Source organism: Acyrthosiphon pisum, chromosome A2 (assembly GCF_005508785.2).
Source record: "Acyrthosiphon pisum isolate AL4f chromosome A2, pea_aphid_22Mar2018_4r6ur, whole genome shotgun sequence".
Classification (NCBI taxonomy): Eukaryota; Metazoa; Arthropoda; class Insecta; order Hemiptera; family Aphididae; genus Acyrthosiphon; species Acyrthosiphon pisum.
In genome coordinates this window covers 4,785,420-4,807,354 of record NC_042495.1, presented here as the reverse complement: position 1 = coordinate 4,807,354, position 21,935 = coordinate 4,785,420, and the positions used below count along the sequence as shown (strand labels likewise).

The 21,935-nt window shown below is 29.5% G+C and overlaps 1 protein-coding gene across 1 annotated transcript in view; it reads right to left on the bottom strand.

Annotated features, from left to right (window-relative positions):
* Positions 1–21,935, bottom strand: part of LOC100571622 (tyrosine-protein phosphatase Lar) — a gene marked incomplete at its 3' end in the record, with an annotated part of 139,785 nt that overhangs the window by 46,193 nt on the left and 71,657 nt on the right. The gene's annotated exons all lie outside the window — the stretch shown is intronic.

Genomic DNA, 21,935 nt, shown 5'->3' with positions numbered 1-21,935 from the left:
GTGGTTTACCGTAATAAATATAAGGGTGAAAAATATAAAAAAATTATATAATTCTAGAACAGCATAGATCTAAAATTTTGAAAAAAAAAAAATTTGAAAAAAGTGAATACTTTTTGAGATAATGAGTGTTTTACGCTTAATCAATCACCCTGTATAGCAAAACAGTACTATATTCCTACAAAATCTTTATTACCTAAGAATTTTATTTTCTGAATCCTGATTCACGAAATAATTGTAACTCCTAAACTGGATAGAGAGTCAAAAAGGTATGAATCTCTTTCAAACACCTTAATAACATTATTGTGTTTAAAATTACAAGATTTATTCTAATATAAAATATTTAATTTATTTGTTTAGACTATAGTTCTTTGTGTATCCTCTTTGAATTGATATGACGTAAATAAACATTTAATCTAACGATGCATGTCGTCATGAATAAAAATGAATACGTTATATATATATATATATTTATGTATATATATGGTGTTATGTAAATTGCAGAGCAGTAAGAAAAAGGAATATAAGTATATATGTGTGCACTGTGCATCTATTCAAAATTCAAAGAGCAAATGTTTTTATCTACAGCTCCAGCAAACTGTTGCGACTAATTTTACTTTATTTATTTTTTATTATTATTCCACTTCTACATTTATATATATATGTATATATATTTTTAAAGAATTACTATGAAACTTGAACTGCGGTTACTGTGTGTATATACCTTCTACTTTCTCTTGGGCTAATAAATTTAATTAAGACAACGCCAAAGCACCCTGGGGACATGTCTGTTTATCAGCTGGACCGACCCGACTTGTTAATTACGGTTTATTATATTTTCATTATTATTGTTGCTAATCCTGAAACCCAAGGGAACCATTGGTAAAGATATGAACGGAAAAATAAGAAAAACTTCAACTGTCAAGAACGTTTAAATTAATTTGCCCGAACAAACAATAATATTGACGAGTGTAATTAATAATTATAAGTATTTTTTTTAACTAAATATTTTCATTATTCGACCCTCTCGATTTTAATTTTAAATACAAAGTTATAAACCATTATACTTTAATATTGTTCATTTATTTTTATAACCTTTTGAGTTTATGACGAATTAAAATTTCCGTATATAACTTTTTGACTGTAAATATTATTATGTAGCAATTAAATTAAATCATAAGGTGTACACAACACGGTAAGAACGTTATAAAAACATAATAATCGTGACACAAAGCAATTTTAAAGAGTAATAAAAATATTAATTTATCAATGCATTTCAATGATATTGATTTTTAAATTTATATATATATTCATATAAATACATGAAAATGTCAATAATATTATATTATTTATAGAAATAGCCACAAACAAATGAAGTCGAATTTTATATTAGTTAAAAATTGCTCATTAAAAACATTGAATCAAGTAAAATATACTACATTGAGTAAAATAAGATAATCAAACAAATTTTCTCGTACATAGTATATTAATAAATTTGTTTAATTTTTTGGAAATTTAAAATATAAAAGTAAGAAGATAATCACTTTAAATATTAATATAATTATAATACTTCGATGTCATACAAATTGAGTACCTACTTCAAGAAATGCAGGAATGAATGACGATAAAATATAACAAACATACAGTTTTTTTTTATGGAGAAATGTGTTTCAATGGGTTCTCGACGAGACATTGTTATACACAAGTTAGAAATCAGGATATGAATTTATTATTTAATTTTATCACCGCGAAATACATCAAACGAAAAAAAACTATTATTTATTAAACTAAAATATTAAATAGTCGACTGATACCTTTATTTAAAAAAGAAAAAACTTTCATTAGGCACCTTTCAAAAACTTTTATGATGCCTTTATTTAAAAAATAAATTTAAATCGTTACTAACAAAATCATTTATGAATAGTTTGTATTTAAGTTGGATTTTATTTTTTAATATATATTTTAATATGAACACTGAACAGTTATAAGTCACCATAATTTACGTAAATATAGATATTATAGTTTATACCTAAGTGGGCATTTTTACTTTTTTTATACACTATATTATAGTATATACCTATCATATTTTAATAATTGTAAATACGTCAAAGTTTGGTTTTTATAATTCTTAAATTCTTTGTATAATAATATTTATTATTTATCAAAAAATGTTTTATTTTTGCCGCTATGTCTTATTTGAGTATTAAACCTTTGTTCTTTTTACTAATAGTCCCAGATGTAAGAGGGCCTAAGTCACCATCGTGAATAAAATAATACGATTTAAATACATAACAATTTGGCCACTTCAGTCTACTCTTTCAATTTTTCCACCCTTAGGTATTTTAATCAGTTTTAATTTAAATCATAGTGCCCAAAAGATGTATTGAAAATTACTATAGAACTTACCTACAGTCTACAGTTTATATTACTATGTAAATGAACTTAAATAACTTTATAATAATAAAATATGTTTAATATTCAGGGTGACACGTTTATTTAAAAATTATTTTTAAAAAAACTATAGGTAATATTAAGACAGACTATAGAGTATATTATAATTTTAAAAATTGAAAGCTCTTTTAGTTTTTCTTATTAGAATATGCGTAAAGGATAACGTTACAACATCTCTCATAAGGAATAAGAAACCGCATCGATTGGGCTCAGGTGGTTCATCTCAAAATCGGTCAAAGGCAACGCTGTGGGCGTACTAACAAATAATTATTTATATATAAGACCAGCTTGGCTTGTCCGCTCTTTTAATAACGATCCAGGTTGTGGCAAATATAAAAAAGTCATCTCTCTTGGCGTCTGACAGCAGATGTGCAAAGGTCTTGGGATATTGCGCTTTGTTCCCCAACGCGTACCTCTTTTATTCTCAGGCCGCATAACGTTATTAAATCCTCATGCCCCCTTGTTCTGTATAGGTAGGAGGAGAATTTTACCCACCTCGTGTTGTTATCCTATTCTTTGGTGACGATTTTATATTTTAATAAACGAGAATCCTTTGCCATATTCATGGAACATTCCCTCGGCTTATTTGGGGAAAACCGTGTGGAAATGCACAGCAGAGTGAACAAAGAGTGTTTTATATTTTTCCATTTCTCGATACAGTGAATAATGATAAAATGGAACCAAACCTATTAAAAGTATCAACAATTAACTAATTGAATACATAAGATACCAATCGATAGGTTCCAAATTTTACTCTAAAAACTTAGCAACACGATACTATTTAAAATATAAACACACAATTTTGTCAGAAAATTAAGTTTAGTATATGTAACTAGGTATAGCATATTATAAAATGTCGTATAGAAAATACCTAGAAAAATACGCGAGAACATTAAAATATAATATGTATGGTTAAAAATAACGACTATTTATAAGCATCAGTATAAAAAAATATATTTAGTAGATTTGGTAATTATTATTTTTTAATGAACAATAGTTGGTTACATGATAATGTAGGTATACGTTCGTTAGATGCACTAATTTGTAAAAGCATTTTCTAAGAATATACCATGCACAAGGGACATACATTTTAAAGACAAACTTATAGTCAAGACCCTTATTGAATTATACCAAAGTGCTCTATAGCAGCTCATCTGTTTGTAAACAGCCTTGAATGATGTATTTCAATAAGATCTCATCACTACCATTACTCTTAAAAAAAGTTTGTTTGCATAGAATATTATCTTTAAGTGGCGTTACGGTACTAGAAATGTTTTTCGCATAATATAATATGAACAACATTCAATTAATTAAATCATGTACAAAATAATTATTAAAATGCACATACACGTTTAACTCAATTAAACTTTCCGAGGGAATCGTGTAAGTCTAACTTAATAATGGTTTTAAAGTAAACAACATTATTATACGAAAATTATGTTGTAATTAATCAGTATTATTATCATGGTGAAATAACAAAATGTAGAATTCTATTATTAGTTATATTATATAATATATAATAATATACTTTTAACTAGTGTAAAGTATTATTTCATATAGTATCAATGTAATAAAAAATATATAATATGTTTTAAAATTGAGAGTGCATCAATATTTTTAATAAAGTTTAAATAAGTGACATTATAAGAAAAAAGCTTTTTAAGAAATGTCTAATAACTAACATAAACATTGAAGTTTTTATAAACACCTGCAGAAGATTTATGCCTTAATTGAATGCACAACAAGTAAAATGTATACCTAAGAATAAATTATTTTCAGTAATGATGGTAATAATTGAGTTTGTATATAAATTGTATATATACTTAAGATAGTGCTTAGATAAATGCAACATAAAATCTATTTATATATATATTTAGTCTTAACATAAAACATTTTTTTTTATGGTTTATCATACATTTTGAACAAAAATAAATAATATATAGATGACTCTGCGACTAAATGGAGTAAAATAAAAATGATGTTGAATTGAAACGTATTTAATATTTAAATCTTTCTTAAATAAACGCACATGTGTATGTATATATATATATATTATGTAATGTGTATAAATAATAAATATAGTTTCTGCTGATTCGAGTCGGTCTGGAAATTTTTAAGCATTAGGTATCGTCGTAACGGTGATGGATTACGTAATGTGTGTTGTTCTTTATTTCCACCTGACGCTTCGGTATTATTTCGGGTCGAATGGCGCAGCATTAGACGAACATTGAAACAGTCGTAAGAGGGCGGACGGACATACGCGTCTAATGCGTTTATCCAAGGCTCGTGTAATAGACTTGTCACCCCCCGGCCACGTAGTGTTCTGGGTGCTTTATTTGTCCTATCCCTTGTTATATTCGCGATCCTGTATCTAAATGGGACTTGTCACATAGTCGGGCGGGGAAAAAACGGTAGAGATAGAAAACTCTAACCTTTTTTTTCTCTTCCTTTTCTCATATTCACCCCCCTCTCCCTACATCATAACGCAAACACTACACACAACACTAACGCATCCTTTGATTACTGTCTGTCTGTGTTAATAACACCATAATAAGTCATTCCAAGGAGACTCAGGCGAAAGATAAATTTAAACTGTCCATGCGGATTTACCTATCATAAATAACATTTGCACATGTACAATGAGAAATGCTGAAGACGGATATTTAACAGTCTCTACATCCCATAATGAAACATATTATTCATCAGTAGGTAGGTGTATTCTTCTATCGCAATATTTTTCGTTACCCAATTTCTAAACAGCCAGTAGCCAAACCTTTGTGCCAACTATACGATTAATTGAGTCTTTAAAATCTAAGCTTTCCCAACATATATTTTAACGAACGTTAATACATGAAATGGATTATAAGCAAACAGTTTTAATGATGTATTATTCAACGTGTATATACAATCAACAGTTGTATGGAGCGAATTAACCAACATAAACTGATCAATTTTACTATACTTATATTATACATTTATCAAATACACTATTAAAAACAATGGAATTTTAACTTGTCATAATATGTAATTTAAAAACCAATATAATATACAGATGGCAATCAGGCAACGAAAAACCTTCGAGGTAAACAAAGACAATGCGTAAGTTCGATGAAGATAAAGGATATTCTTCAAAAAGTGAATCATTTATTGATGATAATTTATTTGGAAGGATATTACTTGTAAATACATAATTGTAAAACCGTTTTTACGTAGAGCGGTTTCATTAGAGCAATAATAATAAAAAAAACCACCCTCCCGGAACAGCATATAATAAATTCACAAAATTTCCGTAAACTCGGACAGGGCCTTTTTTGTTTTAATAACGGACCAACAATATTAATAATATCTTATTTTTATGGACTCAGATCGGTATCTAGCCGGCACCGTGTGAAATATGTAGCGTAATAACAGTACCTCAGAATGTATTCGCAGCACACGATTTAATGGTTTTCGGGTAAACGTTCGACGCACGGTGAGAGGGAGGCGGAATGGCACTTAAAAAAAATATATTAATAATAATTCCGCGCGAACCTTATTTTTCCAGAGCACGTAAAAATAATACACGTATATTATACCAACCGAACTTAATAGGTTTCCCTCTATATGCGATGGCCGTCAGTGAGTGAGTGAATGTGTGTGTATGCGTACACCCATTTATTATTATTGCTGTTTTATTATTATTATTATTATTATTATATATATATTTTTTAGCCAATAGGGGACGAACGAAAAATAACGACGATAAGCATCGAGAATTTATTGGTCTAATAAAAAATATATATACTATATATAATATATAATATAAATATATTTATTTTTCGGTGGTAAAATTGACACGAAAAACATTTATCTGACCGAATAAATAGACGTATTTCTCACCTTCCCTATGTATACAATGTATACTATACATCCGTGTGATGGTAGACGAATATAATATTAGATAGAATTTCCTTTATGTTGTTTAGCAGGTGCCGGCGGCGAAGTCCCGTTAATGGAAAAAGCGGCTTAACTTTTTGCCTACACCCCACTACAATAATAATAAACATGCCGCATGGTGTACTTCCCCTCCCTTTGCTTCGTTTAAGCCTTTCCCCGTGGCACGGCTCGAAACCCCTCCCCCACACCTATTTGCGGTGCTTAAAATGCCAGAGGCGAGGTCGAGCCGTGAATTGTAAGCATCTGTATGTGGTTTCAGGCATAACGAAATAATTATTGAAATTTGACAAGGCAGCTTTCAAAAATCCCAAGTGACAGTAAATCTACAATATAGCCTGACATAAATTAACTCAGTTTTAATTTAAAATAAATTATTTTTAATTAAAACATTTCACCCACAAAAGGAGTCGTTAAAATAATTATTATGCTACCACCACTTGTAAGTGTATTAGTGTATTGTATGAAATTACAATTTACAAGTGACTGCGTATACAATATATTTCCTTTATTGACTAACTCACACCGTCATACGTCAAGACAAGTATTATTAATGTTTATGACAATAACATGCCACCATATTACCCATTATAAGAGTTTATTTCAGTATAAACTTAGACTGTCAAAAAAAATATCTATCGAACAGTTTTTGGTTTTTCAAGTGTTGAATTATAAATCTTATTTCAAGTAAAAATGATTAAAGAGGCTGAGAGGAGTTTTGCAGTGAGATTCAGTGAGATTTAGTTATTACACTATAATTATTAATTAGTAATTACTAAACAAATTATACAACTTTTATTGTTCAATATTGTTAAGTTTAATTTTAATTATACTAATAATCCAAACTTATCATCTTTTTATATTAATATATAACAATTATCCGTCATGGTGAATAATAACCAATTATTAAAAACAATAATACTCATATTTAAATGTATAATACACGTAATATGCACTAATTAATCATTTACTATAAGTACCACAATTTTCAATTAATTTGTTTATTGTAACTTAAAAAAAAAATTTTTTGAAAGACGTACAACTTGCGTGATATAATAACGCAACAAAATTGAACGCACAGTATTATAATTAAATACAATTATTTTGTAATAAAAATATTTGTTAAACAACATATCTCACTTAAATTTACTATACCTATAATATGTATATGTTACCGTCAGTGATGCAAATTAGGTAATAACGTAAATGCCTAGCCAATATCATAAATTCCTAACATTAGTAGTCGATATCGCCAATGCCTAGGCCCTAACTGACAACATAGGCAAGGTTGTAAAATTCAAATGTTTTTTTCACACATTTACAACTATGATTAGGAAATTATAAAAATGTCTAAAACTGATAGACAATGTTGATAATTTTGTTAAGCGAAATATTTAAATTGGGTCGGAAATCTACTAATGAATATAAGATACCTAAATTGTACATTTATATTTAATATTACACAGATAAAATAAATAAATTGAATCATTTATTTTCTCAATTTGATGTACCGTAACACTTTGAAGGTAGTTAATGTAGGTAGATACTAGATACATGTTATGCAATATGCTATTAGGCATGCGTGTGTACAAATATTATAATTTAATTAATATAATTATTAATTGATTATTATAACAAATAAGTTATCGCGATTTATCCGTGTTAGTCTATCCGATATGATGTACGACCATCCGCATATTAGAGTCAGAAAGTACGTTATTGTTAGTACCGATTATAGATAAATCGATAAATCGACTTTACAACAAAAGGCCGTTTCTATAATTATTAAAATTTACAAACACGTTATTTAAACTTTTCATAGATAACGAGTTACAACTTAAAATAAGTACCTACCTGAAATTAGAGTTCACCTAACAACCAGTTTACAATAAATTATAGATTTTTTTTTTCAATTATATCTGAAAAAGTCCGGAGTAATCGTCATAACCTAGGAAATATTTCTAAATGCATCATTGCATGCAAATGATGGACTAGCGTTATTTCCTAGTTAATATCGTGATTAGTTTATTGAGTAGTCATCAACGTTAATCCCTTAATTTACGTATTTGCCAGTAACATATATAATTTATATTATACGCGTACTTATGTTATAATAAATTGATCAATAATTGATATCAACGAATATTTAAAATATAATTTTTATATTTTAAATATTCGTTGATTATTAAATTAGTTGTCTCATGTCTTTAGAAAGTAAAAATCATAAATAATCATGATTATGATACTGCAGTTTCATTTTATAAGCGTTGAACACGCTTATAATATAGTGCAAAAAATCAAGAAAAATCAGAATAAGTGCAGTGGCAAGCGTGTTAAATGTGTATATAATTATGTGACTTGATAATTTGACGTTGGTATAAAGAAAAATTTGACAAACAAAAATAATTATTTTGGGTGACTCTTGTAGCGCTGATGATGCACTCGATGTAAAATGTCATTAAATAGTGAGAAAGAGAGATTGGAACGAGAAAAAATACACACAAATTAGAAGACATTTTCCAGACTCTTAGAAACAATGGACTGTAGCATCAGCGTCTTTTGAATATACAAAGTTTTCTTTAACTTCTGTACATCGACTGTAGTCGCGAAGTTCAAAACAAAAGGTTTTGTCGTTAATGTTTCACGGTAGCAAGGTGGTTGAATGGAGCCTGTGCATCATTTCTAAGAGATTTTAGTAACAGTTTTTGGAACAAGATTGAGGACGGTATAGGGATATAAGTAGGAGGAAATGTTGTTGTAGGCATTTGAAAGTTTTTCAGTCAATACTTTAATAACACCATGTGAACTTTAGCTTTTTAATTTATTAATTATAAATTATTTCTACATATAAAACTAGGTATATCAACTATAGATACATAAGTGAGTTTATTTGTGTTCAATTGCTTGTAAATAACCAGTTACTGAGCTGAATTTTAAGCAAAGATAATATTAAGTATATATCATAAGTACACAAAAACAATTCCACAATAATTTTCCGTATAATTTAATAGTACATGAAGTTATTGAAATAATAAAAACTATGTCTTTGGAAAAACAAACACGATTTGATAATTTACAACAACTGTTACATATCAAGTACTGTGTTAACAAAATGTTTTATTCTGTTCCTAATAGACAATGCTAATAAATCTAGCTGGGAACGAGTGGCAGTTAATGTGAAAAAAATCTCCGACAGCAATTTGTTCGCCCTAACATTGATTAATATTTTGGGATAGCTGCTAACGTTAACGTCGTTATCCTCTTCCCTTGGTGGTAAAAAAAAAACAATTTAATAATAATATATATATATATATATATCAGTTAATGAATAATAACGCGGTCAAAATTGCTGTAACGATTAAATTCATGATTTATTAGTAAACAGAAAAAACAATATGAACATGAAAAAAAATCAAACAGATAATATTTACAAAATGTTAGGATTTATGTCTTGTCACCTGAAATCGGTTATGTAACAGTATTAAAAGCAACCCACTATGTTGATAATGGTGTAAATGATCCCAGTTTACCGGCTAGTGTTTATCAATTATTATTATTTAGTAAAAAAAAATATCCGTACTAAATCATAAGCTCTATATACAACTATATATAAATTATAGAAAAATATACAAGTTACAAAAAAATTGTGATTGATAAATATATATAATTTAAATATTTTTTTTTTTTTAATTTTAGTGTATTAACTATTAATCGTATTGTGAAAAAAAAATATAAGAACATAAAGTTTCTTCAGTCAAGGTATTTAATAGTAAAATTAAATTTCATTACATGTATTATTATACATTTTCCGAGTTCGCTATATATATATATTTTTATAAACTCTAATCCATTTAATGTATCTAACTTGTCCCGAATCCTAGCAACTGCAAACTTGAGAGTTAAACTAGGAAGAAATTATATAATAAACTTTTGAAATTACTTACTTAAAATAAAATAAACCACTTTTTTAAGGGTCTTGTAGAATTTCTTGATCGAAATGCCCAAGTCTTTACTATTAATGCAATTTTACTAAGTAGAAGTTATATTTTTCAATATCAACTTAAGAAATTGAATAATCAGTTTAATGTTATTATGCATTTAAGCTGTAAAATGGATGTTTAAAACAATATTTATATACTTAAATATTGTTTGATATTTATACATACCTTACTAACTATAAATAAATAATAAACCATAAATTATATAATAAAATAATAAAATAATAAAATATAAATAAATAAAACCAGAGGCTGACAGTTATAAGATACTAAATTTACTACTATTAAATTAAACGATAAGAGAAGTATAGTAGGTATTTTCTTATATACTCATTATAATATGATTAAACCTGTCTTGAAAAATAAATATAAATTATTGTGCAAGTTTTATTCAAACTCATTTATATAAATTAATTTTAATTGCAGGTACCTAGGTATATAAATTATTCGTATTAAATTAAGCTATAGTCAGAATACTGCCGCAAAGCAGTTGCGCTAAATATGCGGTGCCTCAATATTAAATTGACCAAAAATGAATTTTGCGTTTTTTGAGGACATTTCCAAATTAAAATAAAGAAAAAACATACAATATGGAAACACTCGCGCGCACACATAACAATAACCCCGGATTAGATTGAACAGATCTCAGTTTCGACTTCAAACATTTCACTCTACTCTCCAACTGTCCGACAGTTCTATTATTACAATTCGTTTATTTTTTTTCCTGTACAAATTTAATACAATCGTGTGTCGTTTTACGAGAACGAATTCTCGTTTCGACTTTTACGTACCTACGTGTAACACTAGAAAAAAATACAAATAAGTGGAAAACAAACAAAACGAGTACTGCCGGTTGATATTCCCGTTTATTCCATCCTTTTCTATGAGGTCTATATATATAGGTGTATCACACTAGGAAACCATACGGTACAAGTGTAGATATATATATATTATACATTGTATATATAAGATATAACACGTGTAAGTGAATATTTGGTAGTGCATATGAAAAATTGTACGGACCATAAAAAGCAAACATCCATATTACATATAATATGTGTATATATTTATACATCGAAACTTTACAACAGGTAGGTCGAATTACCGATACATTTTTATTCACTACAGAGCAGGTAAGAAAAGACAAAGTATAAAAAAAAAATGGAATAAGAGACGAATAAATGTCGACGACGGCAATAAAACAAACGATTTGAAATATTCATTGCACGCTCAAACGTTTCCTTCAGTTAAAAATGACAGAATTATACTTCAAACCCGTGTAAACTGATTCACAAGGGATGAAAAAAAATGAATAATCAGTCTTGTGACAGGTTGCTTCGTTCCTTCAGACATTATTATATAAACGTTTCGGTCGGAGGTAAGGCAAAAGGCAAAAGGAGCAGAAAACGAGGAAAAATCGTAGGGCGATTAAGAGTTTTATCTTTGGCGCGGCAAAGGTCACAACGATGATAAATCGCAAGACGTAGCGGCGGCACCTTTTGTCCTAACGGTAATCCTCATGCCACCACTGACATAGAAACGGCCGGTGGTATAGCGGGACTACACCCCCGAAGGCGCTTTCTCTCCCAACACAGCAGCAAAGGGGCACTGTTGTAAATATTAATAAAGCTGGACCCCTTCTTCCTTTATCCCTTACGAAACACTACGGAGTAGGTGTTAAATCCCGCGTTCGGGACACGCCCTTTAATGCCACGGAGAATGTACACCCCGGCAAGAAGAACAACACGCCCGGCCAACAACAACAAAACGTTAATAGCTTTCTTGTGGTAGCAGTGCTAGCGACCCTTCTCTCCTCTTCTTCTATTGGACTCATGATTATGATGATGATGATAGTGATGATGATGATAATGATTAAGATGATGGAAAAAAAGAACAGGGTAAAGAAAAGACCACCTTAAACAATAACATGGATCGCATAAACAATAGCTCAGGTAATACATATATTATACGATTATAATGTATAATATATTGATAAAGTAAAGAAATGTGGTTGACGTTAAAAATAAAAACGTTCAAGAAAAATAATAAATATTTAAGTACCTATAATTACGAATTTAAAATAATTACCATAAACAAAAAGTGGAATAATACATTATTCAAAACCTACAACGTTTTAAAGTATATTTATTTTCTAATCTTTGATTATTCAAAAACTACAACGTTTTGAAGTATATTTATTTTCTAATCTTTGATATTATTTAAGAAAATAATAATTTACTAACCTATATTTAGTTAGGTATATTATATTACAAGCGTGAAGTGGTAATTAAAATCATGGTTTTAGACATGTTTCAGAAAACTATTGCTGCAAAAAACATATCAGTTTTCATTTCCTCGTCAATTAATTGGGTATTACTATATCATAATCTGTCATACGACATATATATATATACTATGTCATAATTAAGCTAGAAATTTAAACCAAAAACGGCAATAAATAAGATTAAATTCATGCACCGAATAACATACAAATATAGGTGCACAAGACACTATCAACCTATAGAAAACCCTTTAAAATAATGTGTTCATAAAACAACGATAATATTTATTATAATTATTTATTAAACAACATAATAACATAATATTTTAAGAAATTATTTTTTTCTTATATGAAACATTTAACAATATGTACTTGCTTGAAAAACAAAATCTTTTTTTAAAAAATAGAACAAACTATCTAACTAATAAATGTAAAACAATTATTTTCATCAATATAAAAAAAAAGAACGATTTCCAAATTAATAATCATAATTGGATGAGGGTTATTGATTTCGAGTATTATTGCCTAATATAAATAATTATTATTAATAATATCAGTTTAGAAATCATGTTAAATACACAATATTAAGATTTCAAAAAAAAATGTATAACTAAAAGATCAATATACTGAGAAAATTGAAGTTTTAAATTATTAGTTCAAAAATAAATGAACAAACACAACAGCAGTATTTACATAATAAATTAATTTTAAATAAAACATTGAAATACATTGAATTAACTTTATAGAATATTAGAATATGATTACGTTAGCTGATATTAATATAATAATTATAATATATAATAAGTTATTATTGCAGTCATTTTAACTATAATGATAGTGTATGAAAAAATGCAGGGAATGTATATCGATTGATGGACACTAAAACCACTGGGACTTGGTTATTATACATCAGCCATTATAATTAAGTTGCGAGTAGGGAACAAGGCATTGACAATATTTTAGATGAAGAGAAAAGGGGAAGAGAATGCACCGGCATGCAGTTGGGATGACACGAAGGCCAATAATGGGATGTATAATGTTATATATAGGAAGTTTCACATGCATTGCAAAGGCAGCTTACGGTGGTTGAAACAAAAGCTTGCTACCACTATACACATATGCCTTACTCACTCGAGAACCTACATATAAACCAGCATCAGATTGTGTATATGCAGCAACAGCAGTCGATGTTGAATTTTGACGTAATCCTATTTCGGTATTACCTAACTAAATTGAGTTCAGCAGTGCTCGTCACCCGCTGTCCTTAACCTAAAATCGTTTACCCACCACTTCCTAATCCATGGGAAAGGGAGTACTCCAGGTCAACCTAACACATTCAAGTTATACTGCAATAAAGATTCAAGTAAGAGTTCATACACACTAGGTAACAGAAGTAGATATGTCACAAAACTAGTTCATATTCGCATTACATAATTAGTGACGTTTGATTTGGAAAAAAAATGTCTAGTGACGAAACGGGAATGGCTTGGATAAAGTTCTTACAATTATAATACACACTTATTAATCAATATAACTCTTGAATACACTTGAATATATTATTAAATTTAAAATTGAATTTCATTGTGAGTTTAACTAAAGTGTATTTGGCCTCTTAACTCGTTAGTACAAATTCTCAAAGATAAAAATGTATAATTAATACATCGAAACTACGTTCAAAATAAAATATTTAAGTGATTTAATGATTTTTATTAAGTTTAAAAGAACACACTAAAAACATTTTAAAAACTTTAATAGCTATTAATTTAAAAGTACTAATACAAACTGTATACAAATAATACTAATGATCGTTCACCTTTATTATTATACCTTAGTGTCTTAATATTATTAAGACTTATCACATAAGGTTGAAAAGGTAGAACTGGTTAGGTAGGATTAGGGAGCAGATTTTATATAACATATTGTATACGTATACTATAATAATATAAATATATAACATGTATATCCGAATATCCGACATCCCTATATATATGTATTAGAAGTTTTAGTGACTTCTAGACTGAATTAAAATCCATTTTATAGACTTGATAATTTTAAGTTGAAAAATATATTAGTGCTTTTGAATATCGAACCAATATAATTTTAGTATTCATATCCTTATTAAAATTAAATTTATTAAATAATTGTCATTAAAAAATAATTAACGAGGCTTTTCACGAAATGCAAAACATAGTGAAAAACAATCAATTTTTATGTTATAAATCTATCATCGAATTATCATAATATATACTGTGATTTAGTATCTATAGTATCTGTACGATATTGAGCAGCTGTAAAATCTGAATAAAGTAATAAATAATATTTGATTATTTATTTTTATAATTTACAAGCTAAATTAATAAGATTACACGTACATATAAATACAACACTAATTAATTCACCATTGGTAATACATGATTATAATTATTTTTTTTTTTAAATTATTTAATTTAAAATCTATTTGTGCGTTATGATGAGGCCGAAACCTTCCGAGTTTAATTATTAGCCTCCGATGTTTTTGTTATTTTCTCAAACTCTAACCTCGCGCAAGACTGTCGAAACGTATATATGTCGTGTCTAAAAGTCCGGACACGCACAACCTCACCCTCCAATATCCCCACCCTATCCACTGTTCACTCCACTAGTTCTATTCGCCGGGCAACAGTGAACTTTTCAACAGTAACAGCAAATTGGGTCGTAACAGTCTCTGTTTTATGATTACATTAGTGAAATACAAGAAGGGTCATAGGAGAGAGGTCAAGAGGAGGAACAGAAGGGAGAGGGATTAATTTAAAATCAGAGTCATTATTATTAATATTATCAAATTGTGTACAATACACAAACGACAACAATATGTAAAAAACAAACACGCGAAAGTAGTTTCGGCGAATATTTCTCTGCTTTCTGAAGACGCACTTAAGGCATTTTTCAAGTATATCTGATTCATTTTTTTTTTCAAGTTATATATTCCGTCGTATTTTCTATTTAATCTCCGAAGGAAAATCGTATTATTTATTTTTTCCGTAGAGAAAAACAATATAAAGAGAGAAGGCCCTGTCGTCTCTCAAAGGGAAAAAACTCAAGGTTTACCTGCGGTTGATAAGTCGTATATTATTCTCGACCCTGAAGGCGATATATTCCGGAAATTTCAGGTTTATACGGATATACCAAAACAACGGTGAGATGTAGCTTTTTGGTCGGTCAGTCCAATATATTACATAATATAGTGTTTATCAGAAAACTACTTTAGTAGAAAAATAAACTTTGAGTATTTCATATGCAAAACTGGATGAATACTCATTACACAACTTACTAAATAGTAAAAGGATTAAACATAGTCAAATTTAATAAATGCCTAATATTAAGAGAAAAAATACGAAATAATCAGCAAATTATTATTATTAATAAATACGAATTATAATTTATAATTTCTCATACATAGTGATACTAACAATTTTAATTAATAATAATTGATACTTTTCCATTAGTTATTTTCAATTTTTTTTTTAATAAATAATATACTTAATATTACATTTTTTAGAGATATTGATTTATACATAAAATATATAAAGGTTAGATGATGGGTCATACACCAAATTATATTGTATATCAAAGTTAAAATGAAATAAATGATTAATTAAATTTCAGAATAACTCAATAACTGAACAATGTATAAAATGAATATAATATGGTATATAATTATACGCAAAAACAATAATGACATTGTTGCAAAAAAAATGTTTTTAATGCATGAAAATGTAGAACGCATTGTAACATTCTCATTTTACCCATCAATATGAACCAAGAAATATTAGAATACTTGATAATTAGGTACAAGTCAACCCCAAATCAATGCTTTACTCCAAAATAAAAAATAAATTTATAATAATATATACGAACATTAATTTTGTGGTTTCATAATTAGTTATACAAATACTATTGCAAATATGTTATAATATAAACGTCAATAAAAATAAATATATCTAACTTTTCAATTAACTTTAATAAGACGACTAAATTATTCTATGATATTAGGATACTCTGTGACGATTTGTACATGATTTTTTTCTCTCTAGTAATTTCAAAAAGATCATAGAATAAAATAAATTCGTAGTTAATGAATATTGTTTGATGCATTTACATTAATATTGGCTTCGACTCTTTCGCGGTCATAACGAACCCCACACGTTGCCGCATTCTAAACCATGTCGCCGTTTAAAATATTTCTTTCGTTGTACCGAAACTATGCTAATAAAATAAAAACTTTAATACTACACCTACGATCTACGTAAGTATCACATATAATATATAAGACACACCTAATATCAATGGCGTTTACAACTAAAGAGTAAATATAGAATCGAGGGAAAAAAGTAAAAGGAAGAATTAGCGAATTAATTGACATTAGCGTCGGTTTTGGCTTCTGGTGTGATAAATGAGCGCGTCACCTCCCTAATCGCGCAAGCCGCACGTACAGTATCAATCAACCCTCGGGCGTGTAAACTTTATAATAACAGTAAACCGCCAAAAATGAAGGGAATGGGGAAAAAAGCGGCGTCATCTCCACGCAAGTTTTTCTCCCTGTAACCGACCGGGAAAAATTACCGCTAGGTCGTCGCCGCGGTCTTTTAACTTTCTCCCATTAATTTTCATTTTCTTTGCCATTTTTACACCCGCTCCACCATTCTTTTCACACCGGGGTCGCATCTGGTCCGTTTTAATGTGATTTGTTGTTATACACCTCTAATGGCCGGTAACTTTTTCCTTGCCCGTCCCGCCACTGCCAAAACGAAATTCGCCTGGTCGACTGTACAGAAGAAAAAAAGTTTCCATACTCTAAAAGTCAACAACATGCGTCCAAAAACGATACCGTCTTCCACTACGTTTACCCGAAAAGAGGTTAGGAAGCCTCTTTAAAAATTATTGAGACCGAAACACATTTAGCAAAAAAATAATGAAAGGTAGGTGGTACCTCATATATATGTCAATATTGCCGATGAAACAATATAGAAAAAATAAGTATAATGAATATATAACTCTTAAAATAATAATGGAAAAAAAAAGAACCATTATAAAATATTTAAACAATAAAATGTTTTTATTATTATTGTTTATTAAGTTTTATAATAAATAAATAGCTCGAGGAGCAAAACAATTACTACTAGACAAACAAATTATTGTTTACATACTGATCATTAACTGATAACTACTACTGGCATAGGTATAAAAAGTTAGGTTAAATATTAAATGGTATCATCATGACATGATCTTTCTCTCGGCTCATCATTACGAAAACAACTTAAAACAAAATTTAAATTACAAGCACATATTATGATTTTATGCAACAAAAATCGGTTTTAAAATAACTAAAACCAATAAGATTTATATTGTTTGTTTAAATTTATGATTTGAGTTAATCAATTTTTGCTGGTCATTGATACAGCATGTTTATTGAAATTTAGTTTGATGGTATAGCTAAGCAATCATAATTATTCGAATGTATAAATAATTCAAAACAAGTTTTCCCACAGGCCGAATGAGAGTCCTCGGATCACTGACCCCCTTTGCACACATCAATGATTGCTATTGGGAATAAGGCTTAGGTCAATATAATTTACAAAATATTTTTAGTTAAATTATCCTGATTATTCGTAACACAAAAAAATATTGTTCACCTTTATTATTATGGCAAAGTATTATTTGATGTATAAGTTATATTAACATTTATATGCATTGAAAATAAACCACATTTAGAGTTCATTACCACGTTTTAATTGATTAATTAATGTGAGGAAATTATTATAATTTAAACATGTTTAACTATGTACTTTAAATTATTCACCTATATCACAAATGCACCTATCAGTCAATATATACATTTTTTTTATAATTTGCCATGTTTATAAGCTTATTTAAATCATTTCACAACTTTTACGATTCCATAATTGTATAACCCATCAATTCAATATTTTAATTTTAGATTTTAACTGTACGTACAAAATAGAACCCACCAAACTTATAATTATTATTTTGTGAAGGGATCATGACTAAAATATATGACACTTATATTTTACGTATTTATGTGAATGGAAAATCTAATTACATTAACATACGCATAATAATATAAGAATAATTTAGGGTCTTGTAGTCGTTATTTTAAATTATATATAGAAGGTATATAAGCTTATGAACTTTTCATTGATTTTATGTCGAAAATAATAATATTCTGGTTATAGATATACTGCACACAGATTATATAATAGTTCATATACCATCATATTATATTACAACTCAATTCTTGGAAGATATCAACATATTATTATAGTATTCTAGTTATAATAATATAAACCGTTATATAGAATAGTGACGACTGACGAATGATCCCTATGGGTTCGTCAGTCAAATTAATGGTTTAAAGATAAATTTGCTGCTATATTATCCTTATTAGTAATACAATAAGTTATTATATATGTCTAGGAATTTATAAATTTTTTTAATTAGGAGGGTTTTATTTCGGCCTGCTCAACTGGATATTACGAGCATATATATTATTATTATGTACGTTGGGAGCTTTGCACTTAGAATCCAACGCATCACCCGTTTTCCCATTTTCCTAGAATTGGGAGCCGAGTGTGGGACCCACTACTGATAACCTTAACAATCACCAAAGTATATTCACATTTCATAAGTTCCTCAAACATTTCTACGCGCATTTATTATTTAGAATTTACTGTTAGAATAGTCACACATAATGATGAAGGCTGTATAATATTATAATACGTAGATAAGCGAGGAAACGCGATTCACATCACCTAATAATCACCTAATAATGAAATAATTTATAAACATTCTTAGCTTAGGGGTATGCATACAATTTATTTTTTTTTTCATTTCAAAATATCGGTTATGTAACTACACATAATTATACAATTATTTAAACAGTAAACCCTGTTTATTCTACGTAGGTATTAATTAATGTATACTTTGGTATTTTCGTGTTTTTTTTTAAATGTATTTTTCTGAAACTTTCGCAAATTAAACTGGTCGTGTTCAGTTTTATTAAAAATCGACCTTTTTAATACCTATTATTCCCTTGGCCACCCCACAGTAACCCGTTCATCACTAAATTCTTAGAATAGATACTTCAACATTGCAAAATTATTATAAACCAAATTAAAATATTATTTTTATTTTAATATAGAAAAAGGCATTACAAGCTCAGTTTTACTGTACATAAATACATACAGTGCATCCAGTATTGTCGTGCTCATCGTGGAAGGCCCCAAGCGGATTATCAAATGAAAATTTTACTAGCGCGATTAATATTTTGTCCAATATTAATTAGTTATCATTCAGCGAAACATTTGATGAAGCACTCCTTGTGCCTACAATAGTTATGTTAAATACGCGTCCATAGTTATTACAGTACGTAATTTAATATATAAGTAGCTGGATTGTCAATTGGTTTTTATGAATATTTTACGTTATCATACGAATTCCAATAATTTCAGATAATTAACAACTATTTAAAATGACAAATATCAATAGAAAATTAAACTGCATATAATATTGATATAATATAGGTATAGCTGGGGAGTATATAAATAAATCGATCAAACCTATTTCAATACAGTTTCTCATATGTACATAATACAGTGTTATATACTTCAACTGCGTTGTCAAAACGTGTAACATAAATTATTGTCTAAATTATTGTCACCTACTAAAATAAAATTATTTAAAACAATATACAATAATATACAATAAAATAAAGAATAAGAATAATCATTGCACTATTTTTCTGGGATCAGCGGAAATTATTGATTTATTTAATCTTGATAAAAATATCCTCACTTAATATTATAATACAATCACAACGGGACGATCGACTATGTATCAATTTGACAAGAAACATGTTAATTAATATAGTATAGGTCGGTTCCATAGTAATAACAATAATAATAATATTATGATATTGCGAACAGTGGAGATACGCGCGAAATAGTGTTAGGACATACAACGATCCCCTCGGGCATTTGCGGGACATTTAATATTGAAATAGGTGACGGAAGCGTACCTCCACCGCCATACCACCGGAGTATAAGGAGTGTATATATAACTACGAATTTATGATTATAAAGCAATCGGCTGCAGAGAGGACCTGCCGGCAACTTTTGAGTGATTCGCGAGTACGGAACGGACCCCGGTAGGACGAAAGCGTTAATAATGAATTTATACAAACCGTGACAGATAGACCCTGCAGTTAGATCGCAGAATCGAAAATTTTATTGACGTCGCTGTCTTCGGCTGTTCGGCGTGCAAAATTCAATTAAACGCCTGGACGGGTCTTAAAGGACGTTCCACGACGGAACGCAGACGACCTGAGTGGTATCGGCGTGTAGAAGGAGCTAGCTATTGCTATATATATACAGATAGAGTGGCTGCGGCTTGAGGGGTGTGTGGCGTGCGTGTTTCCAATTGTCACCGCCACCGTGTGTAGGTGTGGGCAAACAACACAAATAATGTTCCGTCGCCCAGACAAACCCCGATGACGAATCATTTAAGCTGGTTGGCGCAGGGAGTAGTAGGAGGGGGCGAGAAGTATAGTTGATATTATCAAGCGTACCAAAAACGAGAATGAAAAGAAAAGAAATCATACGCATTCCGTACAGAAGAACATTGCCGTTGACGTTACGCGAGATAATAAATAAATACACGACGCCGCCGCCGCCGACGCCACTGTTGGGTGTAGGGAATGCGTTTTTTGACGCAGAAATAGTGCGCTTCCGACAAATCGAGTAAAAGGGAATTTTATATTATTGTAAACTTCTACATGATTAACTTCGAATAGGAAATGTGTTCGCAAGCACGGTAGCTCTGGCGCGGACGGGACGAGAGAGTAGTAGACGACTCCAGTTTTACGCCAGAAACGGCGTACGAATAACCGTAGTCTAATGGGAGGGTTGATCGGGTGGGGGGGTTGAGCGAACAAACACTTGGCAAACCCTCTGCGAAATGGAAGTTAGGAGAGAAGTAAAGGAATAACAAACACAGCGGTTGATGGCCGGAGGGTGAAAAAACATTATTTCTTTTCCATGCGTCGCGCCGCCCGCAGACGGACTGACGGACGGGCGGCCGAGGTTTTCAAATACGCGCGGTTACTGAGTTCGGTCGGCCGCGATGTATTGTGTCGTACGCACAATATTATCTAGTGGCATAATTATTGGAGGGTTAGAGACACTTAGAGTGGAGGAAAATTTCCTTACAGGAGCTTAATT